Source organism: Alosa alosa, chromosome 16 (genome assembly GCF_017589495.1).
Source record: "Alosa alosa isolate M-15738 ecotype Scorff River chromosome 16, AALO_Geno_1.1, whole genome shotgun sequence".
Classification (NCBI taxonomy): domain Eukaryota; kingdom Metazoa; phylum Chordata; class Actinopteri; order Clupeiformes; family Clupeidae; genus Alosa; species Alosa alosa.
Genome location: NC_063204.1, coordinates 26,157,132 through 26,178,074, shown reverse-complemented (window position 1 = coordinate 26,178,074; position 20,943 = coordinate 26,157,132). Strand labels below are relative to the sequence as shown.

The 20,943-nt window shown below is 39.4% G+C and overlaps 1 long non-coding RNA gene across 1 annotated transcript; it reads left to right on the top strand.

The window, feature by feature from the left end:
- Positions 1 to 13,651: 13,651 nt before the first annotated feature.
- On the top strand, positions 13,652 to 20,627 carry LOC125309754. The gene is made up of 3 exons (XR_007196184.1): positions 13,652 to 13,748; positions 20,411 to 20,485; positions 20,616 to 20,627. It is a non-coding gene; the product is annotated as an uncharacterized LOC125309754 (long non-coding RNA).
- Positions 20,628 to 20,943: the final 316 nt, after the last annotated feature.

The window sequence follows — 20,943 nt, the reverse complement described above, 5'->3', positions numbered from 1 at the left end:
CAAAACAAGCATTGACTTTTTGTTAAAGTTGGCATGGTTGATGATAATTCCAGCAAATTAATTATTATTTCTTGGTCGATGAGAACTTGTTTAAAATTGAAGGTTGATAGACGTGAAGGAATGGGAGGGGAATTTTCAACTTGGCCCAATGATCACTCGTTATAACACTTCCACGTAGGATGCATCTCTGCTTCCTTGCATATCGTTCCTCTCTCTCAGTTCTCATGTCCCCTGGTAACAAGAAGACAAATGAAACATCCTAGATAAGATCAAGCTTAAAACGATTTCTGGGGCACAAGCCAGAGGACCGAGGAGAGAGGTAGCATGCAAATAGAGACATGAGATGAACCCGTCTTTGATCCATAGTTCAGGAACCTTCGCATGCCTTCCTCCCTCACCCGCTCCAGCCAGCACACCCTGAGTCACAATCTCCATGACAGATGCCAGTTCTCTGTGCCACTATGTCTTCAGCAGATGTCCATTCTCTAAGCACTTTATTGGCGTGTGCTAATACTGTGCCTCCATTGGGCTGTATACCAAATTTATCTTCACAATTCTTCATCCTTTTTTTATTCTGTCTAATACTTACTTAATTCCATGGTGTTCCAATGCTTTATCATATTATTTGCATGTTTAGCTGGCTTAGCTTAAATTGCAATGTGCACAAAGACACAGTGGTTGTAAAATGAGTCTGGAATTAGCAGATATCTAGGTATTCATTTTAAGGGCTCATTGGATGTTTGGTGTCTATTTTTCTAAATCTATTTTTGATTGTTTATCTGCCTTAAGACATGAGGCTAATGTGGTAGAGATTCTAAGCATTGTGGGAAATGCCCAGAGGAAAGAAAAATTCAAATCAAAATCTCTCCTTTGTCTAACCCATACCTCCTAGATATAATTGAGCTCAATGTTATATCCATGAACGATTGACCATTTTGTCACTTCAACTCCCAAGAAGAATAGCTCTATTCTTGGCTCAGCCCAAGTCCAATTTTAAGTTCAACTTAAGATCCTAAATTGTAATGTTCTTCTTTTGCTCATTATTTCTCCCAAAGGGGGTATAAGACAGACAGGTCAGAATTCAGTAACTTTGAATAAGAGCTGATTTAAGACAAGGAAAAGACAGGGTTTTTCCCCTCTGGGCATAGATGGTAACACAGGTAAATGCCTTTATTAGTCACTAGGAAAAGAAAAAGTTACCTGACTGAAATGTTTGACCAGTGGGGATTTTTTTCTCTTTACCTTTTTTAATAACAATTGACTAGTGCAATAACTTTACATTAACTGGACGTGTGTAAGTGGCAGATACTGCCTTTTCAAGACATACTGTATACAACTCGTTCATTCTGTCCCATTCAGTTCCACTTTCTAAAAATCTTTCTCACTCTGTTTTTTCTTATACTGTAATTCCAGCATTAATGATTCCTTGTAGCTGCCTGCTACAGCGGCACTCAGGGAGCAGTAAGGGGTTAGGTGCCTTGCTCAAGGGCACTTCAGCCATTCCTACTGGTCAGGGTTCGAACCGGCAAACCTCCGGTTACAAATCCAAAGCCCTAACCAGTCGGCCACGGCTCCCTTACTTTACACCTTAAGTAAACACACACACACACACACACACACACACACACACACACACACACACACACACACACACACACACACACACACACACACACACACACACACACACACACACACACACACACACACACACACACACACACACACACACACACACACACACACACACACACAGTCTCATGGACCCATAGTCTGTTGCTGGTATGACCCTGTTATTCTGCTCATTGAACTAGTGGAAACTAGGCCTCCACTCTAATGCCTAAACTTTACCCACAAATTACTTAAACTTTTGTAGACTTCCTTTTTTACACTGGAAGTTTGAAGTTGCTTTGCTCCTGTTGAAAGGTCTTTGTTGCCTCTGACTGATGTATTGCTTGGATATATGAGCTGTAGGTATGATTCATTCCTGCCGTGCTACCAATGTTGTGGGGCTTCGTCTTGGTTTCAAATGGAAGCAATGACAGGGTATCAAAGTGAAGCAGTGATGCAGACAGGCACCTTTAAGTTTGGTGATTGATTTTGTTGGAATGACTTGTGCACTATTTCAGCACTGTTAGTGTGTTGTGAAAGTGTATTGTTGGGAGGTAATTTCTTCAGTTTTACAGCAAGGCTGAAGTATTTGAAATATTTGTTATAACTAACATGGGCAAGCATTTTAAAGCGTGTCAATAAAAATGGCAACCAAAAGGGGACAGACTTCAAAGCAATAACACAATAATCTAATCTAACAATAATAATGCAAAAAAATATGTGGTCACATGATCAGTATGTAGATTTCAAAGCTTTTGATTAACATAATTATCAAAATGACAATGTCAATTTCTCTACTACCTTCATCCTCCATGAAGATCCTCATACACAGTATAGACAATTTTTCAAACAATTCTATGTTCTTCGCAATAAAAAAAATAAAAAACATATTACTTTGATGCATGGCCTTTCAACAATTTCTTAATCACCAGCAATCCATTATGTGAATGGTTTCTGTAGTGACTAGATTGGGTTATGCAGGCTGTTTGTGGCTTTTTATACCCAACCCTGGACCCAGACACATTTCGATGCAGCGCAAGAGGAACCTTTGGTGACCCATTTGTTTTGATTTGAAACAATCTTATCTCATTCATAACATCTGCTGTGGGTTAGCCTGCAAGCTTCTGCTTGATAAATGTGACACACAGTCTCTTGCCAGTATCATACCTCTGCCTGGATTTGTCAAAGGGCCTGTTTTATGCAGCTCAAAAACAACCATAAGAATGGAGTATTGTTCTGATTGCACTGGCCCTTATTTTCAGGGTGATAATGGTGGATAGTAATGGCCCATGTCAGACATTTGATTCACTTCAACAGTACTGGCAAGTATAGGGCTTATGAGACTACAAGCACTGACCTGAACGAAACCACTTAACAGAGAGAAAGAGAGAGATACATAGAAATAGTGATAGACTAAATCAGCTAAGTTAGGCATGCAAATGGGCGTGATATAACTATGACAATACACAAATATAACCGCAAGCGGTGATTTATGGGGTCCGAGCAAAACGAACATGAGGTAGCATAGCTTTTTAGTTTTACATATGCTTTGATTGTTTGGGCCCAATTGTTCAAAAAAAAAGCGTGATCGGATTTCGGGTTATCGGATTTCAGTTACCGGATTTCGCTATCGGATTGGATCAAATCTTGAAAATGGCTTGTTCAAAGGGAAACAAGGATCCTGAAATTGGATTAGATCACATAATCTATTCTTGGTTTTGATCTGGATAAAACCTTCACTTTGTGTTGTTCAAAACTTTTGAGTTGGATTGGAATAAATTTGATGCATAAAATTAGGATTACCCTGTGCTGTAACGTTATAGTGTGCTAACCTCCACAACATAATAGTATTCTAACAATACCCTATTCTAGTGTGCTAACCTCCACAACCCAACAGTATTCTAACAATACCCTATTCTAGTGTGCTAACCTCCACAACCCAACAGTATTCTAACAGTAGTATTCTAGTGCGCTAATCTCCACAACTCAATAGTATTCTAACAATACTCTATTCTACAGGACTATGCATTTGTCATGGATAAGATGAAGGGTCTGATAATGGAAGGCAGTATTTCCCACAGAATGGAATTGTATTTGTGGTGGTAGGTGAAGGGGGGTGGAGGTGGGTTCTGTGTTGGAGTCAATAAGATGAACAGCCTATAATTATGCAGTTATACTTGCCTTGCACGACAAGTCCTGACAAGTAGCTGTAACGTTATAGTGTGCTAACCTCCACAACCCAACAGTATTCTTAACAGTATTCTATTCTATAGTATGCTAACCTCCACAACCCAACTGAAGGAACTGTAGGGGGCGATGTGGGTCGAGGTAGAGTGAGTGTGTGGCGAGCAGGCAGAGCCTCGGTCAGAAGGCTCAATGGTATGGAGTGATGACACAGAGATGGCAGGTTTCGGTGCAACACAAGTGAATTTTATTTGAGTTTCAATTCATCTGTTCTTTTGTTCTTTACTTGTATGTGTGCTGCATCAAAGAGGAAACAAACAGAAAATGAAGTAATCAGTGAAATGGGGTAAATCAGTACAGATCCCAACTCACAAACAAACCAATTGACATTTGAACAATAAACTGAAATCATATGGCTATATAAGGTACAACTAAACAATACTTGACATCCCAAGTCAACCAACATCACCTAATCATCTCTCACATGGGACTCCAACACACCAAACCAACAAACAAAGACCTTAACTTTACACATGATGGCAGAGCTACTCTACAAACTGATAAACATCACAAAAGTCATAGTGATGGTCATTAAAGTGATAATAAGATAAACAGCCTATAATTATACAGTTATACTTGCCTTGCACTACAAGTCCATATTGACAAGTAGCTGTAATGTTATAGTGTGCTAACCTCCACAACCGTACAGCATTCTATTGTAGTATGCTAACATCCACAACCCAACAGTATTCTAACACTAATGCTTCAAGTGGGATTTGAACTCTCAACCTAAGGATCACCAGTACAAGGCATTATCCCACTGAGCCACTGTCAACCCTACATGTTGGCCAGTCACATTCACAAAGCAGTCACATTCACATAGTAATAATGTGTATTGGTAAACACACAACAAGAAAAACTCCAAGCATACATTTGACAATAAAATGAAGGGTAAAATGACTTTTACAGAATTTTGGCCAAAAATGGCCAAAGCTACGCTGCTCGGACCCCTAATGATGTCACAGGAGAGTAGTTGACCATTAAAAAGAATGGGCAAATGTAATTATTATTAACTATTGTTTCTGTACCATTCATTTTTGGCCAAAATTCTGTAAAAGTCATACTGTTATGTGATATATTTGTCAAACTAGGCTTTCAGCTCAGATCTGTGCGCGTTCTCGGTGTTGGGATGACTTTGGCCAATCGTGTAACGTGGAGACGCACAAGACCGCCTCTATTTAAAAACCATTACTTCCGCATTCATGAGCGATAGCTTAATCTACACTGCGGTCATTTTTTTGTGTCTAACCTTTAACATTAATAAATCAATAGTCATCAGTTGTTGTATGGTATGCACGTCCATAGTGGGATATTTGCACGCACAGCACTATTAAAGCGCATTCGAGCTCCAAAATGTTAGTAGAGGCGGAGCTCCACCTGTAAGATATATGACAGAATCCTACACGTGAGATAACTTCGTTTTTAAGACAATTAATTGGTCAGTGTGCGGTAGATTGCACGATTTGAGCTATAACTTAGCACATAACCTCCTCCCGACCAGGTTTGGTTGACAGCATAAGATACCATGGTGATACAGAGACACTAAAACAGATCCACTTTCGTGTCACAACATAGCCTGGCTTTGAGCGCAACATACCTCGCTAACCCACTAATCGAGATTCGTAGTACACCCCTACTCTGACATTTAGGGGAACTTCTTTGTTTACTATTTTTCCTTCATCATTAAGTCTATCATATTTATATTTCATCCATCAGTGTTCTTCTCTACAAATGTCTAATTGCCCCAGAATTTCAAAAAGATTTCAGGTGTACTCTTTCACTTGGCCAACACCGCGCTCTCCCGATTCTTCTCTTGTTTCTTTGTGGGTGCGTAATCCAGGGAACTCATAAAAAATAGCAAATGGTCGCACTCCAAAATCTTTTTCTTTCTTTTAATCCATTTTAGCACAGGGGTTAATTGACAAACGTTTCGGCCTGATGGCCTTCGTCAGTGTGTTTCCTCCGTCAGAGGTGTACTCTTTCAGGAAAGCCCTTCATTTTATTGTCAAATGTATGTGTGACCGGGGCCAACACCAGCCCCGAAATTACAATGACCCGACTACGCCACCCAGAGGGACAAAAGGAGGGGAGGAAATCCCACCTGACAGTTCTAAGCTAGTTTAACAAGTTCGTTAGTAACACAGAAGAGAGCAGAGATCAGATTCTCATGTTCAGTATTTTATTGACCTTTAGTGGGATAATAAGCTGGGGAAGGAAGCCAATTAGTAAAAATATATATATTTTATTACAGGTCCAATAAATATGTAACAATAAATGGAGCTACTGCTATCATATCAATCACACCTAATAATTGCTAACTTAATTTGGCCTTGATCGTGCAGGACATTTCAGAATGTCGAGTGTGTAATCCATCATAAATGGCTAGTTTCAATGGAAAAGTTAGCTGGACAAATGAAAGAATACGAGAAGGATTCAGTGAAGCATATAGTCATATTTTAGAACCAATTAGAAAACTGATGCAACTGAGATGGAGGACAACTGCACGTAGAGTTGAACGTATAGGCCTATTGTCCGAAGGGACCTACATTAAATGAGGAGATATTTGCTGAATGTCACAAAAAGTGTTACAGAAATTGCTTGGCATCGCTTATTCAATGGCTCTCTATCGAAACACCTGTAGTTTGTGGAGGACGAACGAGAAAGCACTCGTTTGATAAATTAGCCAGTAGCCTAGGCTAGGCCTAGTAGACAAATAACTTTCAGAAATAATCTGTACTGCAAAAACGAATGTTGGTGGGTATTTAAACTATCTAGCGGGTGTTTTAACAGCTGCAAGAAATAAAAGCTTCATGGTCTTTATGTTCTGGTTCGTAAATTATTTTCATAAAACTTCAAGTTGCCCTATAACTTTACTCTCCAAACTCTTCACTGCACTGTAGCCAATTAACTGACAGTATGATAGTAGGCTATTTATTTTCTGTAGGCTACAATAAACACATTTATTTTTTCAACTTTTGCAATATTACGCACTTGGCTACTGAACGCAAATCAGCAGGAGAGAGAATGCACGTAGCCTACGCAACTAACACTGTTAGCCAATTCACTAACTTAAGACTTCAGTGCCATCATATACAACGTTTTTTTGCACAACAACTATAGAAAGGATGGAGGCAGCAAAAGTAGAGGAGTAATTTCAGATGGGGCAAGAACAAGGTGAATTTGTATGCTTGTCAAAATGTAGTCCTACCCTGCATTAGAGGAGCTGATCATCATACCAAACACACTTGCTGTTTAAAGTCATACACCACGGTAAACTAAAACTAAAATGTTACAAAGGTGGCAAAATTAATATAGGCTATTATTAGCCATGACATTACTAGGTTATGAATCGTTAAGCTCATTTTTTTTTTTTTTTTTTGGGGTTACAAACTTATTCAAACCCCCCCTCCTCTGGTTTTTACACAAATCGCACCCTGGTTAGCACACTATAACGTTACAGCACAGGGTAATCCTAATTTTATGCATCAAATTTATTCCAATCCAACATAAAAAGTTTTGAACAACACAAAGTGAAGGTTTTATCCAGATCAAAACCAAGAATAGATAATGTGATCTAATCCAATTTCAGGATCCTTGTTTCCCTTTGAACAAGCCATTTTCAAGATTTGATCCAATCTGATAGCCGAAACCGGTAACTGAAACCGATAACAAAATCCGATCACGTTTCTTTTTGAACAATTGGGCCCAAACAATCAAAGCATATGTAAAACTAAAAAGCTATGCTACCTCATGTTCGTTTTGCTTGCGCTATAACCGCTTGCGGTTATATTATTTATCTCCTGTTAGATATGGTTGTCATGAACACTATTACAACAGGTCATTTATTTAAAGATGCAAAATCTCCTTCAGGATTAATATGTATGTCTTTCTGTCTGTCTATCGGTAAACAGAATGTTGCCAATATGCCACCATCACACACACACACACACACACACACACACACTTGGTTTCACTCTGTGCAACCACAGTTGTCACACCTAGCCTATAGCGACATTTCTGTAACAATCTTGTTACAATAGCAGTGGCCAGGCAGCTTGAGAGCCTTCTGTATTTTCATCTCTTGAAACAAGCCCTATTATTGTGATTAATAATTGCAATGAAAATCTAAAGGCTGCAGTAACTGAGACCATGAGTGGTAGGTATGCTGGCTTGAGCTTCTTACCCAGGTAGTGATTAACGGCACAGTGTGCACACCACGCTCTGTCTTGCCTGGGCCCCTGCTGCAGGCCAGTTTAGCAGGGATCCTTTGCTATTCTAAAATGGTGTAAAAGTCGTGCCAGATGAAGAAAGCCTTTATGGCTCCGAGGAGGTGAGTGATGGTGCAACATAAAACTGGGTCCAAAAAGAACAGATGGAGGCTTGGTGACTGTAAAACCACAAACTGTCCAGGGGAAGCTTTTTACTGGTGACTTATGAAAGCTATCTGTCACAACAAGCGCAATGCTAGCTTAATAATATGCTAATGAGGCCCCGGCTTGCCGACCACAAATCACGTTAAAATCGTCAGAAGCGGTTTCATGAGACGGAAGCGTTTGAAGGCAGAAGCGGCCTGATTCTGCGAGGGTCTCCAGTGGGGTGGGGAGTGGGACGCTTGAAGCAGAGCTTTGTTTCCGCAGTCATCACTTCTTAAGTGCTCTGGGATGTGACTCACTTTAGCTTGCTTCAGTCACTGCTGCTGATGTTGTGGAATGGTTCTGTTGTTATTATTATTATTGTTGTTTCTGTGGCTCTTGCTGTTTCCTCTGTATAGTTCAGGGGGAACGAAACGCACACAGATAAACATGCAGTGACAAAATGAATCATGCTGCCTTGATGATGACGAGCCTGATAGAAACTGACTTTGGATTGGGATCTAACCTTGATCTGGTATGATCAGGGCTGAATTCATATCAGAGGATCCACAACCACACAGGAGCAGTTTCATCAGACTTGAGCCATCTACTGTATCATAGTTGTTTCTTCAGCAGTTATCAAACTCTCCTTCTAAATACAGTTTGGTACAAATACTCGGCAACACTTTACGATAAGGGTACATGAATTATCATGAATTCATGCATGAATTAATTCATGATTTATGTATTACTTCATTCCTTAATATATCATGAATCTTCAGGAATTTACATGAGTTCATAGTCTGTCATACATGAACAACACATCAACTAAAGCATTAAGTATGGTGGGCACATTGTTATGATTTATTAAGAATGATCATGATTTCTTGTAGTCATCACTACTCAAATTAAATGTCATCACTACTCAAATTCTGATTTCAACACAACTTGTGCAGTTCTCTAAATACATGCCATTGTTCACACTTTGAAAGGCCACAAACATGATGAATTCATGAATTAACCTGACATTCATGTAATCATGATGATCATGCTTAAGAAATCATAAATCATAATGATGGACCCACCGTACCTAATGCTTTAGTTGATTCATGCATGAATTCATGATAATTCATGTACCCTTACCGTAAAAATATTCATATAATACAATAATACAATTACATTTCTTATTCTGACTCATGATACACATATAGTTATTTGCACACACATACACTTTATGTATATTGTTTTTCTTTGATATAATCTATATATTGTGAATTCCTTGAGTGTGTTGACTTGGACAATGAATCTAATTCAGATTCCTCTAGGAAGCCTCTCTCAGGGGCACATAACAGCTGTGTGCAGATCCTCTCTCATGGAGTAAAGAAAACACAGCCGATAAGGACAATGTCTGCTGCATACATTTACAAGCAAAATAAGAATGTGGAAATACGAATTTCACTGAGCAAAGCACTGGTGCATTGGCAGTTCACACACAGAGGTGGCTTAAAAAAAAACAACAGAAAATGCATCTGCCTCAAAAGAGAAGAAAGGGCAAATCCACATGACATTTGAAGATAGAATTATTATAGATGTTTACATGCCAGGTGTCACTGGAGTCGCAGATTGCCATTCTCCTGCTCCCAGCATGGATCCTGTGCAGTAAACAGACTTCAAAGGCCCCGCCACTATGCTCCCACTGTAAGCTGTGAGCTGAATAGGTAGCTGCGTGCACTCCCCCTGCTCACGCGCTCGCTTCGCAGGCATCAAACGGCCAGCGCTCACCAGAAGTGACGTGCTGCGCACGGTCGGACACCAGCGGGGAGACTGACACCCACTGAAAGAACAACTTCATTCGGTAATGTCAGATCTCAGGGAACCCTCCAGCGGCCAAACAATGCAGCCTTGAGAGCAGGTCAGGCTGTTTGTTTTATCCGCAGTGGGCATGCACCATAGATACACATTATCAATTTCTCTCTCTGTCTGCCCGCTCTCTCTCTCTCTCTCTCTCTCTCTCTGTGTGTGTGTGTGTGTGTGAATAAATCTCACCAAATCTGGGAGAATGAAACCTTTTGCTACTGTGAGCTAAGTTATAATCAGCAGAAACAAATAGCGCAGCACTAAAATCGAATCATATCCACAAGTAAACATCTCACTGAGGCAAAATGCTGTGGTGGTAATTTGTCTTTAGTTTACTGGAGGAAAATAGCAGCTGATCTCCATGCAGTGTCGCGTTGGCAAAACTTCAACATAATGAATTACAATAGCCATTTTTATTAAAGATAAAAAAGAAAGATAGGGGGGGGGGGGGGGCTGTGGTTCCAGTGTAGCATTCCAAACATGTGCGAGCCCAAGTGTCCTCATCAGGGGCGCTGCTAGCAAATTTGGGCCCTATGAGAGACAATAATTTAGATGTTTCTACCATTTCACATATGTCGATACAAAACCATACATAATGAACTACACCTTGTACTTCAATTACATATGCATGCACTCAGGAATCATTCTGTTTTTTCAGCTGCTCTTTTACATTTTTTCAAAAACCCATGAGGCTCTCCTCAAATGATATAGTTTGGCACTCTCATAGGTTATGCACAAAAGTCACACACACACACACACACACACAAAGCCTTTGACTTTGAGCTTTGATTTGATGTTACTGAAGGTCTGAAGGTTTTTCACCATTTTAAAAGACATCTCATCTCTTATGCAGCCAAGGGAAGCCTTGAGATATTCAATCTGCAGAGCCACATGAGTGTATATGATTTCAGGCAGGTTCATCGGATCATTATAGTTTCATTACCCCCATCATATATCACCCCTCAGCTACTATGAAATCCTGTAGTCAAAAGGTTCTTCACTTAGATGAAGAACATGCAAGCCACATTACTGTAGATATATTAAAAACAACACTAATATGAGCAGTTTAAAGATGTACCATTCTTACTTACTGTAAACATATATTTTATGTCCCATTAAAGGAAAATTCCGGTATTTAGCACTTTGCGTCCCTTTTCTGGTTTGTTTTGGATTAACTAGAGTGGTGGACACCGAAATTTTGACGATTGGTTCTGTCTCGACTTTTCTGACTCTTTTGACTAGTCAGAGTGGCTGCCTACAGGCATGCTCAAACATGTCCTAAAACAACTCTTAAAGGACAAGTTCGGTATTTTACACTTAAAGCCCTGTTTTCAGATAGTTTATGATTAAATAGAAGGTTTAAGATTGAAATTTGGACACATGCTGCTGTCCTGAGAATTTTTGGTTTCTGTGGTAGCACCCCCCCACCTCCACAAAGGCTGCATAGGTGCACTGGAACAATCTTTCTAAAACGCATTAAACTTTCGTTTACAAAGACGTGAAACTCACCGAGTGGTAATATGATGTAAACATGACAGGTTATGGACATAACAAATAAGTTCATTTTCCGCCTGTTACAAACGTAACGTTACAAAATGTCCATCGAAGTCCTCATTAGTAAAATGCAGACCGCAGAGGTGATCAGCTTTCTGCAGATCCTCAACAGGTGTACTCACATCCAACCCCAGAAATTCCAGCCACAACTTTACCCTTTCTGGATCGTTAAAGGGAAGTCTGTGACAACTTTTTTTGCCACGAATTTTCCCACAATACGGAACTGCACAAAATCGCCCCATTTTTAACTGCAAAATACTTCAAGACAGCGATCTTCTGCTTCTTCTGTGTATTCAATGAAATGCCACTGGTTTGCTTGTATTGGCAAGTGTACGCAAAGGTGCATTATCGCACCTGAGCATATCAGTGAACACCCCTGACCACTCGGTGAGTTTCACGTCTTTGTAAACGAAAGTTTAAAGGTAAACTAGTATTGGCAATTTCCTTACTGTTTTCTCAGTTTTTGCTTCTTTTTCGCTGGCTCTGTCATGATGAATGTCTGAGAAACTTCATCGCTACCTTTTTCTAGCCGGTGCCTGGCGTGTATAACCTGGCAATAGCCAGATGAATTTCGCTCCGCCTAGCTCCACTCATCCATCTGGAACCGATCCATTGAAGTGTTGCTTCAGAAGGCTGGGCCTAATCAAAAAATGCTTGCATATGATTGAATAAGCCACTTGTCCGTCATCTATTGACGTGCTACTTCAACCACTCACATCGAAGCCAACCCGTGACGCTAATAACAGACTCACAGTCGCTTCTACGCTATGTCACATCTATGAAACTCCCGCCCTGCGTCCTGATTGGCTAAACCATAAAGTTGGTTGGAGAAATCACTCTCAATGGAAGAGGTCCCAGATGGATGTGAGTGAAGCTAGGCGGAGCTAAGCGGAACGACATTCATCTGGCTAGGGTCAGGTTATGGCGTGTATGTGTATTTGAATCAACCTGGTCTCATTGCACGGAAGTTACTCTGTCAACGTTTTTGCAGACCTGCCCATACGTGAACCAGTCCACGTTTTGAGGGGGGAAATCTCCTCTAGGGGCGCTAAAGAGAGACTTGTTTGCAATTCATCAAAATAGGCCTAAATTAATCATAGAAAAAGCTTTTATCGCTGGTTGCGGTAAGTAATTAGAATGATTTATTAGTCAATGTGGAACAGGGTGGGAGTGTGCCTTTTTCTGTGATATTACCCAAAGCAAATAATGCACAATTGCTTGTTTAATTTTTTCAGCATCCACAACCGCGATTGGTGTGAATCTGCTTAGCCATCCAGCGGTTTGCCTGCGCTGAAAACTGTGGTTTCAGGCGATTGGTTTTGTTCTACAAAAGTGTATTTTGCAGTAGCGTGCGTGCTGCTGTTACAATCCTTGACCGGTGACCATACATTTTCGTGGGCTACATTAAAATGACACAGGATTGCATACACTCAAAAAAATGAAATCTCACTATTGTTCATCTTAATAAATCCTCTTTCGTAGGATTTACAAAGCAAAATTAGGTTTCTAAGGTGAAATTGAGTTGTTTGTGTTATTTCAAATCAATAATGCGTTTTTGCTGATTAACTTAAAGGAACCGTATGTAAGAAATGTAATTCAATTAATCATAAAATGGCCCTGATTTTATGACATTAGGAAATCATGCTAATTTCAAATACTTATATCACTGACAACAGTAGTCTGGCCAGGATATCGTCATTTAAAAAAGTGAAGTTGCAGCCCTCAACTGATGTTGATGTTTACATATTTGTGTTTTAGCCTGATCCGCCACCCTCCACCTATCTAGTAATCACAAAGTCAGTAGTGTTTCGGCATCTGGGTTGCCAGCTCTGCTCTAGTTACCACATATGCGGTGTACACCGCTCTACAGTATTTTGAAAGTGATTGTAGTACCAGTTTTGGCCAAAATCCTACATACGGTTCTTTTAACATGTTTGCATTGAATCTACACAACTTTCTTGAACAAAACGCATTAGATTAGGAAATTTGTCCCTCTATGGTTGCCGTAGCATTATTTCACAATTTATGAGGATCATGGTGAGGACTCCGCCAGAGACGGTTGAGAAAGTGAAGGTCCGCCATTTTTTCTTCGCTTGCTCACGGAACATTTTTGGATCCTGTAATTGCAAGGTATGTATTTGTGGCTGTTCATAGTGTTTTTGTTTTGAGTTTAGCGAGTTTGTCGTAACAACAACTTGAATAATCATTTTAGTAGATCTTATGTGTAAGTGTAAATGTGTTACTAAACTCGAGCAGCTAATGTTAGCTACTAAATCTGTCATGGTGGCTGGCGAGCTAACGTTAAGTCATCTCAGGCTAGAATTCTATCATGTTTCCCGGGTTAGTTTTACTCCCTACTGAAGATAGACAGGGGTGGTGCCTTGATGGGGTTATTTCATATAAATCACAATTGAATGTTCATAGAAGTGCCAAGGTCAGGATGACTTCATGTATTTAACTGCTAAGATAAGCTAGAAGCTAACGTTAGCCCCATACAAACCCTGCCTGGGTTTATGTGAATACTAATAGTTGGATAAGTATCTGAAAAATGTAATGTTTAAATGTAGGTGCACCCCACTCTGTTTGACCAAATTATCCTTCTGTGTCATGAACAATTAGCTAGGGTTGATGCAGACTCTAAAGTCCGTCAAGAAACATTTGAATCATTTTAATGTTCGTGTAGCAAACTCTGCCATCTTGCCTAGTCTCTCTGTAACATTAGCCACGTGTAGCTGCAATCTTTGAAGGACAGCAGTTGCAGGAACATCAGACTTGTCATTAAGTGTGCTTGCAAAGCAGCACACTTATTGTTCTTCTTAAGTTTTATTATTATTTGTCCCGTCTCCCTAATTTTTTGTCAGCCCTAGCGCCTAGGCCCTTTGAGACAGAGACACCGTTCCAACTTTAAAACGTCCGGTCAGTACCGGTGTAAGTTGGTCGCTAAGATGGCGTCAGGTGGGCGTGCCGTTCGTCCGCCATATTGATTGAACAGAAAGCGAAACTAAATTTTCACAGGTCACAAATTTGGTCGAACGCCCTTAAACTTGACGTACATTATCCTTGGACCAAGCCTCACAAATGTTAGCGGAAGGATTTTTGATTTTCGAAAGCATTTGCCCGTCACAGCCAAACGAAATCGGCAGGATGGGAGAGTATTATTAAAAATGTTACAAGTATGCAAATTCATATGTTTATGGGAAATTAGGTTTTACTGGGTTGTTTTGTTGTAAAGACATGCAAGGCATTCTGGGCCGTAATGAACAGTGGTCGGCAGCACTCCATAGGCTACGTATTAATATGAATAGGTGTTTCTGTAAACCTAGGGACAATAAACAGCTATCTCTGTTACAAAAACGAGCTTGTAATCGCTCATTGAAGAGGGAACTATGATAAAAAGATTGTTTTCCTAAAAGCATGTGGTTGACGAAAGAATAAGCAGGCAATGTCACGTTAATGTTAAATAGACTACATGTGAACGCTAGGTGGCAACCTTGTATTACATTTCACTAGTGTACTTGAAATACGGTGTGAGCTTCACAAGTAAGGAAGGTGCAAATATTACATAATTTATCATGGGAAATTATTGGAAATGTTATTTCTTGTTTATTCTAATTGCAAACCACACACATCCATTCGTAATCACACGTACACATTTAATACTGGAAGACTGTCATTTCGTTTATTTGATGTTGCTTAGCAACGGGGATGGACTTCAGAGCAAAGATTCTAGAACAGAGCTTCAGAGAGACACATTTTGAGTTCGTGGCCAAGTACCTAAAATATCAGTTTCCATGTGTATGTGCTGGATGGTGTGCTTCCTTTATGAAAGTAAGTGTTTTATACAGTTAACGTTACAGACATAATGAGTCATGTTGTAGTGGTCCACATAAATGCAGAGGTGGAAAGTAACGAAATACATTTACTCACGTTACTGTATTGAGTAGTTTTTCTGTGTATTTTGTATTTTTAAGTAGTTTATAAAATTGGTATTTTAAATTTTACTTGATTACATTTTGAGTGAAGTATTGTACTTCGCTACATCAAAAATCCCATCCGTTACTTGAGTAAAAACGAACGAAAACAGAAAGGGAGAGAAAATAAATCACCTAAACCACAAGCCTAGTGATAATGGTCAGCATGTAGCCTACAACAGCACATGAATCAAGCTGGCGCCATGCAGTCTTTCTGAAAGTGATGGAGATGGAGCTGGATCACGAGATGCCTCAGATTACATGTGTAGCCTAACCTATGAAAGTGTACAGTATTTTCCGCTATTTCAATGGGTTGTCTCAGTTCGTTTTAGCACTAATGATTACGGAGATAGCCTATTCAAGCAAACACCATGGGATTTCGTGTTTTGACGTTTGTGCTCACCTTTCTTTGGAAAGAAGTTTATTAGTTGTTTCCCCTTATTTTGATGTCTATTTTTCCTGTTTCGGCCTTTGTTTTTGGTAACCTGACTTGGCTTTCTTGGAGAAAGACATTGCACCAGCAGCACAACAATTAGCGGTCCACTACTAGCGATGCTCAACTAAATAAACAAAAGATAGACTATCGTGCAGGCGGACTAAACCATTTAGCTCTTTAGCAAGGGAGAGTGAGAGTGACCTTAGACAGTTTTCACTATGTTTTGTATACAAAATCCAGTCAGTCCTGTCATTTTTACATTTAATTTGGAAGTTAAAATATTCAGGTAAAATAAATATATGGTGGAAATAAGTATTGAACACTTAATTTTTTTTTCAGTAATTAGCCTGAACTTCCTAGGGTTAGGGTTAGTGAGTCTATTCAACTTTTTCACCACACATTATATTAACACACATAAAAAATCCAAACATAACAGTTATGTGTAATAAAGTGGAATGACACAGGAAAAAAGTATTGAACGTGCCTACTGAAATTTCTTCAATACTTTGTGGAAAAGCCTTTGTTTGTAATGACAGCTTCAAGACATTTCCTGTATGACAAATCTTATTAGTCACAGTATCAGGTGTGATTTTGGCCCATTGTTCTAAACAGATTCCAGGGGTCCCTCTTGTGAATCCTGATCTTTAGTTACTTCCAGAACTGTTTAATTTAATTGAATTGAATTACCTGTGGATTACCTGAGTTATTACTAATGCCTGGTGAAAATGTTGTGCCCCCCGTATTCCACTTTTCAAGGGCCCTCTCCTCCATTGGGGCCCTATATTTCCCACTTTCCCCAAGTCGCCCTTTAATGTGTGCTGAACCTTCTGCTCGTTTCCAAATCTAAAAACTGTCTGCAACTCAACATTGGCCTGCCTGCCTCAGCTGCCTGTGAGGGGCATTTCACATGCTGGATTACTGTTTACTGCAAAACGATCAAGGATGAGTGCACTTTGAAAATCAACTACTGCTCAAACTTAAAGGAGAACTCTTTCACATTTTTTCACATAGATCTCCATTTCTCAACGTCACTGAGTACTGTCGGTATGAACAAAACTGAAACAATCGGTTTTACCTATAGCTCGAAGTTGCTGCAGCTACTGGCGCCTACACACTGGGAGCATGAACATTGCTGCCTTAGCTGCTGGCTGCAGCAACTCCAGCTAGGACCAAAGTCCTTTTAGGCAAGTCCCTCCACTCGGCAGGCCATATTGCAACGCTTTTGGGCACTTATCGCATCTATTTCAGCAGAAATGCGGTTCGTAAGGCTTGACGACACCAATCTTGCTCCAGCTGCAAGATCACAACAGATGATTGGCCGCGATGTCTTCACAGCACACCACATGATTGGCTCAATGTATTTTACAACACACCACATGATTGGCTCAATGTATTCACATGTCGACGTTTTGCCGTGGAAGGGTTGTGATATGTGTAGACAACTGCCATATTGGCGTTACAAACTAACCCCATGCATTACTATGGGGGATTTTTTTAGTGCTGTGTCTCCTCATTAGAAAGTCTGGTTTCTGGTACAAAAAAAAAAAGTAACTAAGTAACTTTTACTTAAAGTACATTTTAAATGAACTACTTTTTACTTTTACTTTAGTACAGTTTCAGATCAGTATTTTAACTTGTACTTGAGTAATATTTAATCAAAGTATTGGTACTTTTACTTGAGTACAATATTTTCATACTTTTTCCACCTCTGCATAAATGTGCCCCTTCATTAATTTCTTGTGTGGCTAGAAGCTAGCTAGCTAGGTCATAGGGAGGAGATGTTGCTGTAATGTTATGAGATTTATGTTGCTTAGTGTAATGCCATGGTCATTTGATATGAGATGCTTGTACTCGTAACTTCGTCACTCTTAACTTTAGGACTCCTATTTTTTTTTACTAAGAGTAATTCAGGAAGCATTTTAGCCCTAAAAGTAGCGCCTGAGTCTGTGACAGCTTAAGCGAGGACTCCTAATAAGACCGATTCACAAACAAGGTTTTGTGGTGGCATTTCACGTCGCGATGTTTTGAAATGCATCCATCACGAGGGAACAATTTTGCATTGTAGGCATAACTAAGGGATGCAGTAACACCACCAACAACAACCAAAACTAGCCTACTCATTGTTTACATGTACATTAAATGTAACGTTTCATTGTGAATCAAATTAAAAGATTCTCCTCTTTGCAAACGTTGGCATAGGCATATGGTGACAGATTAATTTAATAATGTTGCTGCGTGAATCACGGTAAGCGCGAATGAAGTGGCCACTTCTTAATGGGAGTCACTGTATGGAAGTAGGCTAAGTAAAATAGAAATGTTTAAAATAAGATAAAGTTAGGATATGCCCGCTTGACAACGGCAGAGATAACTGGCCTTTGGCCATAGCAACCATCCATTTAGAACGACTGGTCTTCATAGCAACCAAGGATCTTAGCTGTGATTCATGTAGCTACAGTATGCATGCAATGTGATGCAAAGTATAGAAAGGTGATGAAATATACAGAGACAGGTCAAGAAATATAGTGCAATGTAGACAGTATACAGTTGATTTACAGAAGGTGGTTTAGAGTAATATGAATTAAATATAAATATGTGCAGTGTATAAGCAGTTATCTCATACAATAAGTAGAATAATGTATGTAGATGTAGCAGTAACATTATAATAGTAGAAATAATAATATAGATATATGCAGTGTATTAACAGAATATAATAAAACAGAATAAATATGGATATTCAATATGACAAATATATAACAGATATGTAACATACAGCTATGTGCAGTGTGGAAACAGTGTCATTGCAGTGCAGAAACAACATTATAAGAGTAGTAAGAATAAGTCTATGTGCAGGATGAATAGTATAAAGATCAGTAGAATAACTATGTATAAATGTAATTACAGTAGGCCTATGTACATTTGTAAATAAATAGAAAACTATGGGTGAGAGGGATAAATTAATTTTATTTAATCGTAAAAGTAAATTGCATTCAATTAAATTGCAATTAAAAATCTTTCCAGTAGGCTTTAATGTCATAAAAAGTACAACCAAAGCTGAGCTTGATCAATCTAGGAACGATCTAAAGAACCAGAACTTGAGTGTAGTTTTTGCTGGGTCCCAGGCCATGTTGGTCTGAGGGGAAATGAGAAACCGGACAGTGCTGCTAAGCAATCCCTCAATGAAGAAGTCACAGAATGTCAAATCCCTGCCCCAGACCTTAAACCTATACTGAACTCTTACATCTCAGATAAGTGGCAATCTGGGATTAATGTACCAACAATAAGCAAGGAATGTGAATTTTGGCACATTTTCATGATCCACTGGGTCGTTATGGGCCACACAAAATACAGTGTTGCTAAAATTACTCCTATTGTGGCTATTAGAGACATGCGTTCATGAGTATCCAGCTATATTCAATGAGTTAAGTAAAATACATTCACACACACACAAAAAAAAAACATCACTAATGTTGTGGACATTCCTTTATTCTGAGATACATCAATAGGCTCTCAAAACAATCCCAAACAGACATAAGGTCTTTATAGAGCAAATCCATATAGATTATTTGTCAAATAAACCAGTAAAACTGAATTAGGGGATGGATATATAACATTCACACTCATAGCTCATATTTTTAAAATAAATCAGTGAAAAAGTATCCAGCATTTTAATGCCTTAGTCATATTTCATAATTTCAATGATAGCCCAGTTTGAGAGGTGCAAGACGCGTGACATTATTTATTTTTGCAGCCAATCACTGCTATTGTTTTATTTTATTGATCTGATTTTAGTCATAGAAGCTAAATTCGAAGGCAGGCCACAGGTAAAATCCAACGAACCGCATTCACCCCGCTTTTGAGGTATTGCCACTGCTCCAACACTGAAAGGCACTGTTAGAATGCTTGGATCAAGCCAGGTTCAACATAGCGTATGTCACTGTCTGCTCACGTTGGTGACCGGACCAGGGCAAGCACACTTTCGCAGTTCCCGCCGGAAATGCAGTCTAGTTATTTTTGTATTGCCATCATAGGCTACTTGGCTCTCATCCGGCTTATATATCAGTTAAAAGAGCAAAGCAAATGGCAGTTTCTTGCATGGAAACTTGCCGATTTTAAGCACACACATTTGTTGTCAACCACTATATTCAGGAGGTAAATCATTTTAAATTTTACATGCTAGAGGCTGCCTACTCTTCAATGTTTGAATGATTTGTTAATCACAAACAAGTAATTAATTAAATCACAAACAAGCCAATCTAATTAAAGGTTTTCTTCCTAGTTCAATTCTATTAAAATTCTGAATTGATTCTGTGATCCAATATTATTATAGTTTTACACATTTTAGTGTAAATTTGTTGAGTTTGATATACTTTCTCATCTCCCCACAGGCCTTTATGTGGCAGTGCAAATGTGGAGCGCAAGACCGGAGTGTCATCAAGGTCTCATTTATTGAAGTATTACAGGTTAGCTCATGGTTACTTTGGTCGCAGACACCCATACCATATGCTAATTGTAATTCTTTCTGTATTTCCAAATGCTGGGTTGTATTGTTAGTTGTTCTTTCTATCTCCTCTCCCCTCATAACGTTGTCAGAATGTCAGAACTTCGACATCATCTGCACAAGGTTGTCTGCTGTGTGTAGTAGGGAAGGGAGGAGATCATGGCTGCCATTGACCAGGTTAGTGAGAAGTTGTTTTGTGCCTCCCACTTTGAAAACCTGTGATCCAATATTAGGCCATGAGCTACCGGACCTTGCCATGCACCTGCTAACTTTTTTTGAAAGGTCTTACCTTGCCGACATGACATGAATTTGAAAGTTAACATTGACACATTTGGGGTGCACTGCCTGTTTCAACCCCATGAATAGATTTACATTGAAGATCAGTGCGTTCTAAAAATCTCTTTTAACATTTAACAAAGG